Here is a 16,762-nt window from a genome sequence, read left to right as displayed (position 1 = left end):
TGTCAAGTTTTGGTGCAATATCAAAGAAGGATATTCACAATTATCTGAAAAAGCTGTCAACATACTTTTCCCTTTCTAAACTATATATCTGTATGCCCTGGGTTTCCCATACACTCTTCAACTAAAAGAACATATCACAAGAGGCTAAGTGCAGAAGTACATAGGAGAATATAGCTTCCTTCTATTAATTTTCTTAAGGTAGACTTCAAAGAGGTTTCCAAAATGGAAAATGATACCACTCTTCCCACTAAATTTTTCTTTGGAAATTATAGTTATTTTTCATAAAAAGACTTGTTTTCACCAGTAATGAGTTTACTCTTGTCATTTTTAAATGTTTTAAAATGTTTTAATTTCTCCTATGGTAAGTATCAGTAAATTTAACACAAAAATGAAAGCTTTTTAGGGTCTTCAATACTTTTTAATAGTGTAAAAGGTGTCCTGAGACAGAAAAGTTTCAGAATCCCGAGCTAGGACATTGTTGGGTGATTCCATCTTGGCCAGTAGGATCTGAGAAAAGTCTAAATGGACTGGAGTGGTCTTGGAGTTGAGACAGCTGTCTTGCAACCATGAGGAGGCAAGCTGAGCATTAAAGCCCAAATAGCTAGAACTCAGGTCCCACCCAACCCTAAAGTCCAAGTGATGACCATTGCACTCTATCTCTGCTCATGATGAGAACAGCAGGTAAAGACCTAAAGAACCTGAAAGGTAACAAAGGTCTGTATAGATGTTAGCTTAACAGCAGGTGTCGTGACAGCCTACAGAAGTGGTGAGAGAGCATGCAGGAGCCATGGCATAATCAGCCTCAGTGGATTGGCCTGCAATTTTGTAAAATCTGGAGAGGGTCTGTAGTGGCTTGAATGGATCATCCCCTTCCTTACTCCCCCTCTCCCACCAACCAACTCAGGCGCATCTGGAACCTCCGCAGGTGACTTGGCTTGGGATTAAGGTCCCTGCAGATTCAATTGATTACTTAAAATGAAGTTGTAAGGACTTGTGGGTGGGGGATGGTGTATGTGTATGTGTATGTGTGTGTGTGTGTGTGTGTGTGTGCTTGCGTGCACGCATGCGTGCTTAAAACCAATGACTGGTGTCCTAAAGATGATGGAGAAGAGAAGGAGGCAGAGGTTATAGCAGTGTGGCTACAAGCCAAGGAATGCAAGGATTTCCAGGGGCCACCAGACTCGAGGAAGAGGCAAGGAAAGATTCTCCGAGAGACTTCAAAGGAGCACTGCCCTGTTGACATGGTGAGTTCACAACGGTGGCCCCTAGAACTGCGAGAGAATGAATTTCTGTTGTATGAAGCCACCTGGTGATGGCAGCCCTGGGAAATGAGGACGGGGTTCAAAAGAGAATCCTCGTGGTAATTAAAGTCAGGCAAACAAGCTGAGAATCTAAAGCCTAGAACCAGAGATGAAAAAACCCATTTCTTGTCTTTGAGTCCAAGCTTAGCATGCTTTTCATGAAGGAAAGTAAGCAGCTGCTTTCTATGGCCACCCTGGAAAAGGAAGGGAAGCGGCCGCCTGGAAAGCCTTCCACCAGGAGGCTGGTTCTGATTTTAGTTCTGCCTCTTGATTCCAGTTCTGTTGGGCCTCTGGGCTTTAAGCAGGCATCTTCACCATCTGGTATGTTAGTTTTCTCATGTTATTACGTAAGGGTAGGTTGGACCAGATGGGCTGTAAGATACCATCTCGCTCTAAATGGTTTATTTATGGTGAGGAAAATTTTCTGGAGAGAAGAGAGAGGTTGTATTGTTCTAGTGGATTATCAAGTAATAGGGGTTTTCTCTTTGGAACTCCGTGAATAGGATCGATCAACTACAGGCTGTGTAATATCCCTTCAGGCTGGTGGCTTACCCAGGGGAGTCAACTACATGCTAGGTAACAACCCTTTAAAACAGGAACTGCCAAATTCGAAATGCCTTCAGAAACCAGAGAGTAACATAAGGAAGTCAAACATGCTGGGTACAGTCAAATAGGAGTGGTGGGGACTAGGGCACAGACTGGGTGTGATTACACAGTAGGTGTGTGTGTGTGTGTGTGTGTGTGTGGTGGTATTGGGAAAGGGAGGCCCTTGTGTCTTTACCAGGAGGCAATCATCGCTCAGTTCTGGCCACTGTTGCCAAACAGCGATGTGGGCCTAGAAGTGCCAAATCCCCAGATTTGTAAAGGAAGCCAGAATTTTCACGTGAAGTCTCTCAAAGTCTAAGCATTTTAGTAACTGAATTACAATTTAAAAAACAGCACCGCTGGACAAACAGGACACTTCTTTGACTCACGATGGTCCCTGGAGCTACCAGTTTGTAATCTTTGCTTTAGGACCTTGGATTCAATGTTTACTAAAACTCATAAACAACTAATGAAATACCCAAGGGTATTAACATCCCTTATGTGATCATTTATATGGAAAAGAAAATTATTTCAGGGGTTGTCTTAAGAATACGTGATATTATCTCCCTCTTGTGGTTAAGGAGCCAAAAGGAAACAAGTTTCCATTACATGAAGGAGCTGCAAACACAGCTCAGATTTAGAACTTAGATTTCCTCTTTACCTGGTGTTCCTTCTATCACCTCCCTCTGCCCTTCAAACTGAGGAGAAGGTACCAGGCAAAAGCTCTTTGCATGGACATGTCCACATGCATGTGGATTTGGGGACTGGAAGCAGCCCAAAGGTATAAACATTATCTTAAGAGCAACGGTAAATTGTATCTGAACCCTGTTAAGTAGCAGGAAAAGAGAATGGGAAATTTGGTGTCAGTTCAAGTTATCTTGTAATTACAGGATGTGGTTGAAATCGTAAGGACTAAAATATCAGAAGAAGTAGAAAAGGTCACATGAAATAGTAGTTGGAAAATGACCAGAAAAGCAAAAGGGAACATTTCAAAAAGGGATTCCAGAGACAATTCTGTATGGTCACTATTTCTCACAGATAACAATATCCAAACGGTTAATCTCGTGTGTCCACTTGAGCGGGCTAAGGAATGCCCAGATAGCTGGTGAAATGATTTCTGGGCGTGTCCTTAAGGGGGTTTCTGGAGAAGATGAGCATTTGAATCAGTAGGCTGAGTAAAGAAGATTGCTTACCCCCAATTAGGTAGGCAACTTCCAATCGGCTGAGGGCCTGAATAGAACAAAAAGATGGAAAAACAAAAAAAAAGAACAAAAAGATGGAGGAAGGGGTGAATTTGCCATCTGCCTGGGCTGAGACACCCATCTTCTGCCGCCCTCATGCCTGGTCCTCAGGCCTTTGGACTTGGTCTGGGACTTACACCATTGGTTGCCCTGGTTCTCTGGCATTTCAGGTTTTAGCTGGAACTATCCCACCAACTTTCCTGGTCCCTGGCTTGCAGATAGCAGATCGTGGGACTTCCCGGCCTCCATAATCACGTGGGTCAATTCCTCACATCGTAATAAATAAGTCCCTCCCTCTCCCTCTATGCGTATAACATATCCATAAATAATACACACCCATATATACTCATATACCACCGTTCCATTCATTTGCTTACTAACTGCTGTTTGGGCATTATTATGATCCAGGTAATATATTAGCAACCAAGAGACAACAGTGGGCAAGACAGACATGTTCCTTTTCTCCCAAGGCTTCCTGTAGAGCAGAGGAAACAGACACATAAATTAGCAGGAAGTATGGACCCTAAATACTTAAGCCCAAAAGGTGAATTAGCACTTGCGTGCACTCACCTGCCAAATATTTGAGGAAGTATCATCTTGTTTACTTTCTCACATTTTGCTTCTCAGTGGAAATATTAGCAGTGTGCATCGGAATCCTCTGCTTAGACATGTAAACGTGGATTTGAGGAATGAGGCTAAGAGTGGCATCTTAAAAAGTGGCATTAGAGTAACTGGAAAAGAAGTAAGAAGACCGGGGTTCTGATCTTGTCTCTCCTACTCAAGAACCATTTGGCCCTGGGCAGGTCACTGGACTCTGAACCTCAGTTCCTTTTCTTATGCAAGAGTCTCAGCCTATCTTTCAAGATGGTAAGGATGAGTTAATGATGTGTGCAATAGAGCATCACGACCTAGAAATACCTCTTTGGATGGTTAGCTTTATTATTATGATTTCCTTGGTTCTAAAACAGAATGAAAGGATATTTTGTATACAAAGAGCAAATCAATGTAAACTATAGACCAGAGTTAATAATAACTTGTTATTAGTCAATTGTAACAAATGTACTGCACAGGGGTGTGCAAGATGCTAATAACAGGGGAAATTGTGTGTGCAGAGGGGAAGAAGGAAAATATGGGAACTCTGGGTACATTCTGCTCAAGTTTTCTGTAAACCTAGAAGCACTCTAAAAAAATAAAGGCTGTGCATTAAAAAAAAGATCAAGGGCACCTGGTGGCTCTGTCAGTTAAGCGTCTGCCTTTGGCTCAGGTCATGATCCTGGGGTCCTGGGATTGGGTCCTGCATCAGGCTCCTTGCTCAGCAGGGAACCTGCTTCTCCCTCTGCCTCTGCCTGCTATTCCCCCTGCTTGTATGTTCACTCTCTTGCTCTCTCTCTGTCAAATAAATAAATAAAATCTTAAAAAAAAATCAAAAAGTTCTTGAGTATCACCAATCTGTTAAATTTATAATCTGCCAAGGGTAAGTGTATTTGGTTTAAAGAATAAGCTGAATTTGTTCACCTTGTCAGTCTGCTAAAAGATTTTTTTTTCTCCAGATAGAACAAGAGTGAGCTTTGGCCCAGCCTCCCTGGTAAATCATAGATCACACCTCACTGGGGTCAGCTAAGTGTGGTTCCCTACGCTTGCCAACAGAAGGCACTCACCTTTTGTGACCCGACGTGCAAATATATCAGGTGTCAGTCTCCCCCACTATCAGAACTTCGTGGTAACTTCACCTAGACTAGCAAGGGTGCTCAGTATCCGAGGACTTGTGTCTCCTCCTGTCTGAAGCCCTGCTGCTTCTATCTTCAAAATGTGCACAGCACCATTTAAAACAAAGTGGTGCTTCCCCTTTATTTGAACTCACTTTGGGAGCAGAGAAGCTTTATTTTTCTAATATAGGAAGAGGGCAGTGGGAAGGAAAAGTTCTTAAATGTTTCCCACAGGATACATGCTTGGTCACAAAGGTTTGTTTTTTTTGTTTTTTTGTTTTTTGTTTTTTGTTTGCAATGTTTTTATAGTGTTTTCCAATGCTTTCAACTGCTGAGATGAGTTAATAAAAAGGAGATTACTGTGTAATGCCAAGTCTCAGTGGTCTGAAATTAACTTCCTCCTCAAGCCAGGTACGAACAAAGTAAAGATTAAACTGTACTGTTTTAGAGTAGGGGTAGAGGTCAAAATAAAGTTTGGCATCATCAGAAGAGGCAGGAAATCCTCAAAAAAGCCCCCCCACCCCTTTAGCTTGATAAATTGCACCTTGTAGAGAGCACAACTAAATGAGACCTCCCTCTTTTGCCACATCTTTGTTTCAATGTCGTCCTCTTACTGATACCACTTCCTCCACTACCCATCCTTCCCTCATCACATCCCAGGACTGCTTGTTCTGAGCAAAGCCCAGTTGACAGCAATCTCCCTGGGTTTTTATTTGAAAGGGCTATTTGGTCTAGTGAACTGATTGGATGACAAGCCTGGGGACTCTAGATGACCATTCCATTCCCCCAAAGTGTGCCCCCCTACGTTCATTTCTGAGAACTCTTTCTGACTTCTCTCTTGTCGAGTCCACTCCTGTTTACTCACCATAGTCGTGTTCTGTGAAGTCACCATGAACAATGAATTACTGAATCCTGAACCACCCCTTCCAGGGGAGATACAGGGTTAGGTTCCTGGGAGCCTTTGGCCTTATCAAGACATAATCAATACACAATCAATCAATCAATCAATCAATATATATATATATATATATATTTTTTTTTTACCTAGTTTTACCTGTGTTTTTGTCTTGGAACAGAAATACACTGTTAAAATACACTGGTGATTCATTAACATTGAACACACTGTGACAGCACCGTAATCCAAGCCTGAACCGAGCACATCTAACCCGTGTTTTCCCCATTAGGCGCATCACAGCCTTCTTGCACTTCGGAACCCTAGACACCACCTTGGCCTCACGTGTGGGGCAATTTTAAACAGTGACGTTGGCAAGAAAAAAAGCACAGAAATGTGAAAAACACAGCAGTCTGAGAGCATTTACAGTATGAGAGTGGAAGCAAGAAGGCTGAGCACTGCCTGGCTCAACCTCAGTGGGGAATATGCACGTTGGGAAGCTCAAACTTTTTGCTGCTCTGAGCATGTGCGTGTCCAGAAATGACCATGACAGCCCTGCAAGTATTGCTTCTGGAATTACAAATAAATCCCACTGAGCAGGAGAATTTACAGATATGGAATCTGAGAATAATCGAGCTCCACGGTACTTACCCCCCTTCTGTTCTCCCTTTCTTTCACCTCACAGCATCTCAATATTCTCATTTTTCATATGCTAAAAAAAAAGTCCGCCTTCTGTTTCCGTCCAGTTACTGCCTCGTCTCTCTGCTCTTCTCAAAGCTCTTGTGAGAATGTCACGTCCTCATCCCGAGAGAGAAGTCCTCATTGGCTCTCTCCACTTGTCATCTCCTGCTTCTTGCCATATCCCTCAGGCTTTTTCACCCCCAATGCTCTACTGAAAAACCGCTCTTGCTAAAGTTGGTCATGGCCTTCGTTTTATCAAGTCCGTGTCCTTGTCTCCCATGACCTCAATGAAGCATTCAGGACCATGAACCAGTCCCACCCTTGAAGCACTCACCTCCTGGATTCTGGTCACCATGCTCTCCCACTTTTCCTCCTCTGGGGGTGGTTAGCCTCAGTCTCTCTTTTTTGACCATCTTCTCTTCCTCTGCCTGACCGTAGGTCATTACTCCTGCTTTTACTCTCTCTAGGTGATCTCCTCGCTTCCATCATTTCAAGTAGACCACTCATGGGCTGATGATTCTCAAATCTATGTCTTCACTCCAAATCACTCTCCTGAACTCTGGACATACATCTAACTCCCAACTGCACGTGACCACTTGAGGATCCCATGGGACACCTCAACGTGTTTAGGTCAATGTGTCTAAAGTTGAGACATCACTTGCCACTCAAACTGCTGGTTCTGGGGCACCTGGGTGGCTCAGTGGTTGAGCAACTACCCTTAGCTCAGGGCACGATCTCAGAGTCCCGGGATTGAGTCCCACATCAGGCTCCCCCCAGGGAGCCTACTTCTCCCTCTGCCTGTGTCTCTGCCTCTCTCTGTGTCTCTCATGAATAAATAAATAAAATCTTAAGACAAATTAAAAACCAAAATGCTGGTTCCTGTGTTTCCTGGAAGACAAACATGGAAGGCAAGATTTCTCTCCCCTTCCCTTATCTCACAACACAGCTACCGCTCTGTTGCCTTGATGTCTCTAAATCCATCCACCTCTGATCACACCACTGCCAGCACTTTGGCTCCAACATCCGTGGTCTTCCCTGAGAATTATTGCAGTAGCCTCCCAGTTTGTCTTTTGATTTTTTATCTTGTCCCTCTTCAACTGCTCCCCTGAGAATGATCTTTCTAAAGTTCAAATCTTATTACAAAACTGTCCTGCTTAACGTCTTTCAACACCTCATCACTGTCTCAATCTAAAATTCTAACTCCTTATCATGGTTCTTAAGCAGCTCTCCAGCCAAACCTCTCACCGTCTCACACTTGTGGGTCTGGCCCTCCATATTATGCTTGTATGGAGTCTCTGCAGGTCCCTAAAAACACTATTTGCTCTTCACTTCAAAACTATGGAAGAGCTGGTGCCCCCTAAAACTCTCCATAACCCTATCCCTTCCTCTGGGAAATAACCACTCAGCCATCTTAGAGGTCACTTTCTCCAGGAAGCCCTCCATGGTGTACCCTCCCCTAGATCTATATTTAGGTTTCTCCTATGTATACCTTCGTCACACCCTATCTACCCTAATTGTATGTATCCTGCTGTCCTTATGGAAATCTACTATGTCTCTTTACATCACTAGACTGGACATTCCCAAGGATAGGGAACAGATCTTGTTTATCGTTAGGTTCCTGGTTCCTAGAAAAGGGCCTGGTGCATAATAGGTACTCAACAATTGTTGGCTGAGTGAATAAGTGACTGTATCTGGCTCTCATTTTAGACTATTTTCTCTTGTAGCTCCTTAAAAGAGACTGAATAAAATATGGGGTGCCTGGGTGACCCAGGCAGTTAAGGGCTGACTCTTGATTTTGGCTTGGATCATGTCATCACATCTTCTTTGACTGACTCCCCTTCCCCCCTTATAGGACCCTTGTGGTTACCGCAGGATGACCCCGATAATTCAAGATACTCTTCCCATCTCAAGATCTTTAACTTAATTATATCTGCAAAGCCCCTTTTTCCATGTCAGGTAACCTATTTATAGGATCCAGGGATTCGGATGTGGAGCTCTTTGGGGGGCAGTTATTCACCCTACCTCAACATCACAAGTATAGCTGCTTTCCATTATTGAGCCTACCTCTTTCGAGAGTGATTTTTCTTTAGTGAACCCCTCCCCCGAACCTTTTCTCCATTAAATAGTGCAACCTAGTTTCGAGGGACCACCTGTTTCTGCCTACCTCTCTTCTGCAGCTAGGAGGAATTCTCACTGCTGGCTATGTATTAGAATCACCTGGGGAACTTTAAAAACCTATCTAAACCAGAATCCACACCACATCAATTAAAATCAGAATTTCTAGAGGTGGGGCTCGAGCACTTGGCCGGCTAGAGCCTGTCTCCAGATGATCTAATATGTAGCTAGCTCTGAGAACTACCACAGTAGAGCTTAGTGCTGGCCAACTCAGAGCAGGAAGCTGAATCCAAGAAGGAAAGCTTATCTATAAAGATAAATGGCAAGAAAATGAACTTTGAAGTTGTTTATCCCTGGTTTAGCATCCTTGCTTGTGCTGTGTCTTAGCTGCACGGCCTTGGGCAGATTGCTTGATGTGTCTGGTCTCAGTAGTGTGTTTCGGGTAATACTAACGGCTCCCATATTGGTTGCACAATGACAGTGGAGATCATGAATGAAAGCCCTTGGCTGAATGCCGGCAGGACCCCAATAGAGGGCAGTGTAGCCTTCTTTGCAACCTGCCTGCTTCCTGCCTTGAGAAGAGGTTCTCCAAATAATAGAATTCCCTTGGCTCTAATTTTCCAGAGAAGACTGAATTTGCCAACTTTGGTTATGTCCGACTTCTACTGCCTTCTTGCTGTTGCCTTCTGTCTTCAATCCTGGGGTCTTTTTGCATCTCTTGAAAATGCTGAGTCCAAGGGGCAGCAAGGAAAGTCTTCTCTGATCTTCCAGTCTGGTTTCAGAAGGTCAGAATGTTCCTGGGTCTCTTGGCTGATGTCAAGCAATTAAGCTGTCCACTGAAGAGGGTGAGTTCCGCCCTTAAAAGGGTTGAGGGTGGAGGGCTGAGAATTTCAATTTGAGCTCATCATACGAGAAGTTGAAAACATGGCTGTGGAGGAGAAATATTTTTAATGGAAAGAGTTCGCAGGGAGAGAAGGAATGGGCCAGACTGTTTCCTATTGAGGATTGGCTAAAGCAGAATAGTCCCTGGTGCTCCTCTCCCTTCCTCTACTTCTCATTCTTGAAGGTATTAGTGAGGGCAGACAAGATGGAGATGATTCAGCAATTGGAACCAAGTGTGTTTGGCCGGCCCGTGATGCCCCTGACCGCTGTGTCGGGTTAATAGCGTTAATGGAAAGCGTTCCCGGATTGAATGAGGGAGGAGGGCCTGGCAGGGTCACTTTCCATTGGGGACTGCCAAAAACTGATGTCACCAAGGGCTTTCATTTGCTCTTAGGCTCTACTTCTTTTAGGTGCATAATAATGGAATAATCCTACTGTGCTCGTTTTGCCAAAGTTGGTTTCTCATCAGTCATTCAGGTAGTATCTTATTTTCACAAAGCCTATTATGTTGTCCAACTCAATTTTTAAAGATTATTTCCACGTCCTAGTCCTTGCTCATGAGTCAGCAGGCGTTGAGCAAGTACCTGTCGTGGCTGAACATCGTGCTAGGTGCTGAGGGGGATAACCAAGGACATCCAGGCATGGTGCCTGCCACGGAATCTAGCTGGGAATGTTCAGAGTCACACGCACGGAATGACATGAGGGAGATGGCTGTTAGGACCTTGTGGAGCTGGGGGGAGGGTAGGAGGGAGGTTGGGGGCGGTCACTGAGCTCTCTGGTGGCCCAGGAAGACAGCATGGAGGAGGTGAGCCCTGAAGATCGTGAGTAGAACTTAGGGAGAAGAATGGCATTCCAGATGGGGAGGTGCCATGGGTCAGGGCCCCCGAAATGGGTCCAGGGCAATTATGAAGGTATTAATACCAAAAACCAAAAATGTAAACCAGCTGTTGGAGGTCCCTGGTCCCTAATATCTAGACAACCTCAACACGTGCACCCATTCTGCACCATTCTCAAGGTTTCTGCATCTCCTAAGTGGACATAGCTTCCTAAGGTCACCCCAGGCATCTGTGCCTGTAACGCTCAGCAGTGTGTGCATGTGTGTGGCATCCTCGTCCTTGGAGAGAAGTTCCCAGGACCACAGGATCGGAGCAGCCGGGGAGCTATGGCTAACAAGTAAGGAACCCCTACCCCCCGCCCCCGCCCAGCAAGTGCCGCTGGGCGTTTCTGCAGCCTTCCTACCCTTTTCCTCTGCCACATGCTCAATTTATTCCAAATGGATTCTGCAGCATCTGTGCATCCACAAAGCTTATTGTCTCCTGAGGAGATGGAGAGATGCCCAGCTGAAAACTTTAGGACTGGCAGCTGAATTGATGGGCCTATTATCTGGTTAAAAGATTGCAGGCCAAGGGTTTAGAAACTCCCAGGGCCCATCTGGCCTGGGGAAGCATCTGGGTCCTGCCGAGTCAGTGTGCTGCAAGAACTTTAGGGCCTGCCCTCAACCAGGACAGGCTGTCCCCTGGGCGCTTGCCCAGATCAATAGCGCAGGTGTGATGGCTAATTTGGCCACAGCGATGGAATGGCTGTGGGAGAAGGGCCCAGTGCTGAAATGCTGGCATGAGAGTGGCGCATCCTTGATTTTGTGATACTTAGCAAATTACCAAGAAAAGCCAAGGCTGGGTGTTCTGGGGGCATAAGGAACACATGGAAAGAACACTGGAAATTCATCTTAAAAAAAAAAAAAAAAGATTCTACATTAAAAATTTCCCTCCAGAAGGGAAGAGTGTAACTATTCACATTGCATATTTAAAATCCTGACGAGTGGCCTCACCACCTGTTTTTTTAATTTTAATTTTTGTTTTTTTAAATATTTTATTTCTTTATTCACAAGAGACACACAGAGAGAGGCAGAGACACAGGCAGAGGGGAAGCAGGCTCCATGAGGGGACCCTGATGCAGGACTCAATCCCAGGACCCTGGGATCACGACCTGAGCCAAGGCAGATGCTCAACCCCTGAGCCACCCAGGTGCCCCAACCCAGCTGTTTTTAACAGAACTCTATGTCCCACCCATTGGGAAGATTTAAATGTGATGAATAAGGTCCATGATGTATATTTTGGTTAGCACCTATCTGAATGCCGAGTCTTTGGGTGCAATTAAGTCCTTTATCCCTTTTCCTATTCCATCAAAGTTAACTCCTGGCCGAGTGGGTCTAAGCTTTATTGAGTTCAAGAACTGCGAGGCTGGTGGGCAGGGAGGAAGCTTAGGCCAGACTAGGCCCCAGAATTCACCATTTTATTGAGCAACCCCAGACAATCCTAATGAAGGAAGTCCATAGATCGTGATTTGAGATAGAGCAGAGGATGACTGGGTGTATGGTTTACACACTTGAACTTTAAATAAAGTTGTAGTTCATGACCTGTGACATCTGACCTTGACCTGCTTTCTCTAATCTAATTCTCTATGAGGTGCAGCGGCAGATATTGTTTTATGGCAAAGACTCTAAGACTTAGAGCTGCTGTGATCTGTGACTCCCAGCTGGGGAGCATGCAAAGGTTGGGACCTCTTGGCCAGTGCTCTTTCTGCTAGCCTCTGCCAATCTACCTATAGCCCACGTGGCCTGAGGGGTGATGGCATCAGCATTTCTTCCCATCTCTTAGTCTAGGGACTAAACTGTGAGAAGAGAGAGAGGAAATGTTTCTCTGTACTGTTACGTTAGAACTAAATCTTCAGGCAGAGTGAGGCTGTGCTTGATAAGTGTTCAAATGTCCGGTCAGTTCTACCCAATGCTTTAAGCCAGGAGGGAAGAAGGGTCTAGAGCACGTTGCTCCTGCCTGGAAGGTGGCAAGACCAAATAAAAGTCACCCCAAATGCCGCCTACCCCTTATGACCAACCACACACACAGCTATGCCCCAGTTCTAGAACTCCCTCTACCTCCTAGGAAAGAGTCTATTGGTTGAAGAAAACTTGTCTTCAGTGAGATCAAGTATAGTTAAAACGTCTGAAAATGGAATATTATTCCCAAGAGTGATGGATTGGCTTAGCCGCTGTCCAGAAAGCAGGAAGAGAGGACTTGGGGGGAAGAGTAAGGGACTGGGCGCAGAGAGCCAAGTTCCAATTCCAGGTGTGCTGGTGAAATAGAAACAGTTGTCACTACTGACCAGTTCCCGGGCACCTGGTGCTGGACTCCCCACAATAACTCATGTGTTGAGCATCAGTGTCTCCATCTGTAAAATGAAGACACTGAGGCTCAAAAATGGCAAGGGCTTTGGCCCAGGCCATGCTGCTAATGAGCACCAGAAGCAGGATTCTCACCCAAGCCTGGCAGCTCTCATGCCTGAGCCCTGGAGTTTCGACCTCCGTGAGGCCTTGATGGTGAGATGGAAATGAAATCATTAACCCAAATATGTCCCATAAACCATGTTAACCAGCCTTAGCTCAGCTCCCAAACCTGGGAGCAGTCCTTGATTCTTCTCTTCCTCTTGCACCCCACATCCAATCCTCCAGCAAATCCTGCTGACTCACCCTCAAATAGATCCCTAATCCAATGAATTTTCCCCTTGCCAGTACCCTCATCCTCTCCTCCATTGTCCCTCGATGATTCTAGAACCTTCTGTCTGGCCCCCCAGCCTCCAGCCTCGGTCCCTGTGGTCTTCCCTCAACAGCGTGGCCATGGTGCTTCTGTTCAAATATAGCTCAGCTCTTGTAACTCCTCTGCTTAAGACTCTTGAGTGGCTCACCATTGCACAAGAGTAAAAGTCAAGGGCCTGTAGTGGCCAGCGAGTTCTGTGCTCTTGCCCACTGGACCCTGACACTCCTCTTCTTCCTTGGATTTCACCTTCCTCTCACTTGCTCTGCTCCAGTGTGTGCTTAGGGGTGAGGGAAAGGCAGACGGACAGGCCTGGCCCACTCCCAGTTCAGAGCCTCTGAACTTAGACATCCCTGCTACCCAGAGCTCCCACCCTCCCTCCTTCTCAAATATCTCCCTCTCAGAGGGGATTTCCTCAGTCCCCCCTGTTTAAAACTGCACCCCTCTCACAACACTCCCTGCTCCCCTCATTTTATTTTTCCATATCTGAGATATGTGTCTATGTGTTTTTGAAATTGTGACAAAATTAACGTGCCACCCAACTATTTTTAAATAGAGCTCAGTGGCATCACGGTACATTCACACTGTTGTGCAACCAACACCACCATCCAACTCCAGAACTCCTTTCATCTTGCACAAGCGAAACTCTGTCCTCATTAAACAAATATCCTCTCCCTTCCCCCAGCCCCTGGCAACCACTACTGTTTTTTGTTTTTTTTTTTGGTTTTTTTTTGTCTCTATGAATTTGACTACACTCGGGGTCTCCTATAAGTAGAATGAATCGTATAGACTCTGCCTTTCTGTGACTGGCTTCACTTAGCATAATGTCCTCAGAGCTCATCCACGCTGTAGCGTGGGTCACAATTTCCTTCCTCTTAAAGGCTGAATAATAATCCATTGTGTGTATATAGCAATTAACATGGACTCATGATGATTCAGGAAATAGCAATGCCAGCCACCACTCATGGATCGAACACCACTCTGTGCCAGGCACCAGGATAAAGCGTCACAGTCAACAAGCCGGTGGTACTATCTCTCTCTCTCTCTCTCTCTCTTCTCAAGTAGGCTCTACACCCAGCATGGAGCCCAATGTGGGGCTTAAACTCACAACCCTGAGAGCAAGACCTGAGCTGAAATCAAGAGTTGAATGCTTAACCAACTGAGCCACCCAGGCACCCCAAGCTGGTGGTATTCTCATAGATGATGAAAGCAATGCTTTAAAAGTTTAGTTTACCCATCCCTGTTATACAGCTAGCAGCCGCAAAGCCAGGACTCCTGTCTCAGTAGCTAAAAATAGTTTTTTATAATTTTAAAGGATTTAAACGACTCCTCTATCCCACCAAAGAAAAAAAAAAAAAAAGGAAGAGCAATTTGCAGCAAAGACGATATACAGAGTGCAATGCCTGAAATTTTTTCTATCTGGTCCTTTCCAAAAACAATTCGTCTGTCAGCAACCAGTCCTTTATCAGGGAGGGAGAGCATTTACTATCTCGCCTTCCTTGACTCATTCTAACCCTCAGATCTGTATTTCTAAATATCCCCCCCAAGAGATTTGGTGCTTGTCTTTTATTATTCATGAGAGACGCAGAGAGAGAGAGAGAGAGACAGAGACATAGGCAGAGGGAGAAGCAGGCCCCCTTTGAGGAGCCTGATGTGGGACTCAGTCCCAGGACCCCAGGATTATGACCTGAGCCAAAGGCAGACGCTTAACCCCTGAGCCACCCAGGTGCTCCTGTTTTGTTCATGTTAACACCGCACAAGTGTGGGCTTTCTCCAGAAAACCCGAAGGACCTCTCTGTGCCCCTACTGAAAATGAGCAACATGGAGTCTTCAGCTTTTGCTTGCTTCTCTTTTCATTGACTTTCAGGGTTCATGGAAAATTTTCGGGTGCTGAGGATTTCTGAAAGCCTCATCACTTAAGAAGAGAGTGGTTTGTAAAATGAGTCTTATGACTTGAGGATCATATTTGTTGCTAAGCAGTAAACATGCAGGCATTTAAATAATGCCCTGCTTTTGCAGGATCATGTTTCTGGGAATGCCAACCACCCAACACCTAGAAGTGCACTTTGAAGTCACAGGTAAGGTCTCTAGGGGCATAGCTGTAGTTTACTAGAAGCAGGGACAGACAAGGACACATTCTTGGACCTTGATCTAAGCGGTGAGGATTCCTTAGGGAGTGGATTAGCAGCCGCAAGAAATGACAGCAGACTGCAGTGGGGATGGGCAGGGAGGCTAGAGCGGCAGGCTGACCAGCTTCCCAGCACAGCAGGCTGAAGCCACAGAGTGTGCAGCCAGTGTCTCCACACCTCCCAGGGGCACCCAAGGGAGAGAAGCCCACAAAATGACTGATGCCTTCCACAAACTGGGGCATAAGGAAAAGAGAATAATTCCTGTTCTGTACAGTGCGCCAGAGGCCAAGTTAAAAATCAAAATACACATGGAGTTCTCAGTTGGATTCCAACTTAAAAATGGGACCATCATGCACTAGTTATGCACATTCTGCACGTGGACATGGAAAAGGAGACAGGAGAATTAAAAAGGCCAATGAAGGCAGTGAAATAAATAAGGAAACGTGTATCAACAGACCTCAGGTGTCAGGGAATATGTTCAAGGTCACCAACCTAGTTATTGACAAAACCATCCTTCTCTTGACTATCAGGTTGGTATTGTTCATTTTCCCCCTAGAGTAGGGGTTGGCAAACTCCAGCCTGCAGGCCAACTTCAGCCTACCACCTGATTTCTGAATGGAGTTGTATTGGAACCCAGCCCTACCCATTAGTTTACTGTTGGTCCTGCTGCTTTTGTGTGACAATGACACAGTTGCAACAATGATATGTCGCCCATAAGGCCAAAAATATTTGACTCTCCAGCCATTTACAGAAACAGTTTGTCAACTCTTGTCTTATACCATAGATCTAGATGTTAGTCCTGACTCCTACATACTTCACATTTCCAAATATTTTCTCATCTCTGAACTAGACATGATGATATCTATGATTGGATTAAGGATCCATCTGGAAATGTATATAAAATGCCCATCGTAGTTTCTGGCATATGGCTGAGGCTCAAAGGCTGATGCAAGTGACAGAAACCCAATATTCTCTCTAATAAGGAGGGAAGTCACTGGTTCATGCAGATGGGAAGGAGAGTAGTGTGACTCAGAGGGCTGAAGGGGAGAATGGGCACCTAGGCTTCCGGACCAGAGCTGGAGGTTGAGGTCACCGGGACTCACTTTCTAACTCTCTTTCTGTGTGTGTGTGTGTGTGTGTGTGTGTGTGTGTGTTGTCTCTTGGTCTCTGTCTCTCTCCTTTCCCTCTCTGCCTGGCTTCATTTGCAGGCTGTCACCTCCATGGCAGAGACCATGGCTGCAGTAGTCCAAATTCAGATCTTCCCCCCTCACCTGTCTCCCCCCGCCCCCAAAAAAATTTCTATTTTCTCCCAGCTTGCAAATATCAATCCCATAGGGGTTCTTTGGCTGTTTCAGTCTAGGCCATGTTATGGGGTCTACCCTTTGATCAATCTCTGATGTCCAATGGTCCACCAAGATTTGTGCTCCTTTTCCCAAATTACAAAGCTCTGTCTGGGAAGCAGCAGCCCAGAGAAGGACTTCCTTTCCCAGCCCCTCTTGCATCCAGATGAGGCCATGTAACTAATGTGGAATGTGTTATGAGAGGAATGTGAACAAAACTAGTATGTGTAACTCCCCAGGCATGAAGGTTATGGAACACCGCACCTTTTCCACCCCCTTGGTCCCCTTCTGTCAGTGGATATT

The 16,762-nt window shown here is 45.4% G+C and overlaps 1 long non-coding RNA gene across 2 annotated transcripts; it reads right to left on the bottom strand.

Annotated features, from left to right (window-relative positions):
* Window positions 1-3,470: 3,470 nt before the first annotated feature.
* LOC140602205 (uncharacterized) lies at window positions 3,471-12,995 on the bottom strand. 2 transcript variants are annotated; one of them, XR_012005179.1, is made up of 3 exons: window positions 12,927-12,995; window positions 3,698-3,858; window positions 3,471-3,602 (listed from the first exon to the last, which is right to left on the bottom strand). It is a non-coding gene; the product is annotated as an uncharacterized lncRNA (long non-coding RNA). The 2 variants fall into 2 exon arrangements; XR_012005178.1 differs by having other exon boundaries at window positions 12,853-12,938.
* Window positions 12,996-16,762: the final 3,767 nt, after the last annotated feature.

This window comes from Canis lupus, chromosome 13 (assembly GCF_048164855.1).
Source record: "Canis lupus baileyi chromosome 13, mCanLup2.hap1, whole genome shotgun sequence".
In the NCBI taxonomy this organism is placed as follows: domain Eukaryota; kingdom Metazoa; phylum Chordata; class Mammalia; order Carnivora; family Canidae; genus Canis; species Canis lupus.
Note: the sequence above shows the minus strand (reverse complement) of the source record. Positions and strands in the feature narration are given on the sequence as shown.